General features: G+C 32.8%; 1 pseudogene; it reads right to left on the bottom strand.

Moving 5' to 3' along the window:
• Positions 1-315: 315 nt before the first annotated feature.
• LOC111379403 lies at positions 316-1,076 on the bottom strand (annotated as a pseudogene).
• Between the last annotated feature and the right edge of the window lie 911 nt (positions 1,077-1,987).

Below are 1,987 nucleotides of genomic sequence, written 5' to 3'. Positions count from 1 at the left end.
GTTTCACCGGGATAACTTCTTTGGAAACAAATATCCCATCCTGTAAAAACCAAATTAACATCACTCATTTGAGTATTTGATAAAATTCTACAAAATATGGTTCTTGAATCTTATACTACTATCGATTGAATTATAGTTCGAAAATTTACTGTCATCATACCAAATAAGTAATTTCCAACATTTCGAATTGAGAACTATATAATTCTGATGTGTAAAAGTCGTTGTCTATTAATAAATACAATCAATCAAACTGTTTCTCTATATAATTATAAAGACACTACAAAAGAAATGAGTTCATACCTAAGAACAAAACTGCTAAGCCCCATAATTATCAAAGGCAGCAAAGGTAATAGCTTGTGAAAACTCCGAAAAACTATTCCTCCCATCTCCATCTGTATCAACCTCTCTAATCATCCCAGTAAGTTCTTCTGCGGTCAAGACATGGCCGAGTTTGGCCATGGAGTGAGCCAACTTGGCCGTCCCCCAGAACCACACCTGTAACCCAAGTCAATTCGCGAGGTATCTTGAATATATTCATTTCTTTATTTTCCAATCGCCTGGAAGGGACAAGATAGAAACAATTAATTAAAAGACTTTTTTTATGGAACAGACATATCAATATGCTTGGATCATACCTTTTGTTCATAATTCTCTCCAGGGTCTATGCCTCAAAATGTTTTCCTAATGACATTATAAAATACTTGGAATGGCCACATGCGACGAAGATTTTTTGTGACCCAAACTCGGCCGCCGTTATATACCCATTTCTATCCCTGTCAAACACCATAAACAACCGCCTTCATTGCTCCTCCGTGTAAGGTGATTTCAACAGTAGAAGCTCTGGCGCAACCAATGAAACAAACTCCGAGAATTCCACTAACCCATTATTGTTCTTATCGGCTTTTCATTCAGCGAATCGAGTTGATCCGAACTAGGTTTCAGTCCCAACGATCATAACAGTGAGCCCAACTCGAGTTGCATTAGGCTGCCATTGTTGTTCCATCGAATGATCTGAAATTTTCCCAGAGCTCCGACAACTGTTCATCGTCTAATTTCACTGGCTCTTTACTACCCATCTTTTCTACAAAAATATATTAAACACAAATCTTTGTTTCAAAATGGCTGTACTTTTTATTCAAATCAAATGGGATTTCGATAAAAAGAAAATATTCGGAAATTTTTTATATCTTGAAACTTTGTTGTGTTTACGTTTCCCAGTAATCGAAACGTTACAACTCGTGTTTAAGAGTCTCTCTCTTGATCCACCACTTTCAATGGATCATCCAAATTACTTGTAAAACTTTGGAAGAACAAATAAATGGGATGTATGGTATAAAGTATATACGCAATTACGTGCTATAAAAAGGAATAAATCCTTCATTTTGGTCATTAATTAATAATTAATTAATGGGTCAACCACCAGAATTTGTGTCTATTTAAGAACTTGTCCTTTTAAACATGGCTGCAGTTTCAAAAATATATTTGAAGCAATATATTTCAACTTCACTATACATAATGCAAACAATATTATATATCTAATTTGTTATGCCAAATATTTAACTTCTTTTAGGGTGCATTTGGTGCATCTAAGTATACCATGCTTAATAATTCAAATTTAAAATCATAGTGAATAATATTTTAACTGATTACAATGATTGTAGTTAGTTATTATTTCTAAATTAATAATATTAATTTCTCAAACGTTGTAATCCGAATTCCAGTCTCACTCTTTAATTTTTAATTCAATCAAATCTTATATTATTAGATAAAAATGTTGTTCGAAAAAAATTACAATATCTCAATACCAACATATTATATTTTCATAGTTTTTCTTTGCCTCTCATCTAACTACCAAATTTTGTGATTGAAGAAACAGCATTTTGTTGTCCGAATTTTTTCAGATGTTGTTGTAGCATCTACTATTGGAAATATGCCTTCAAAGGAATGGAGAAGAAAACAATGTAAAAATAACAAAAAGGTGAAAATG

Source organism: Olea europaea, unplaced genomic scaffold, assembly GCF_002742605.1.
Source record: "Olea europaea var. sylvestris unplaced genomic scaffold, O_europaea_v1 scaffold19830, whole genome shotgun sequence".
Lineage (NCBI taxonomy): Eukaryota > Viridiplantae > Streptophyta > Magnoliopsida > Lamiales > Oleaceae > Olea > Olea europaea.
This window is presented reverse-complemented; position numbering and strand designations above follow the sequence as displayed.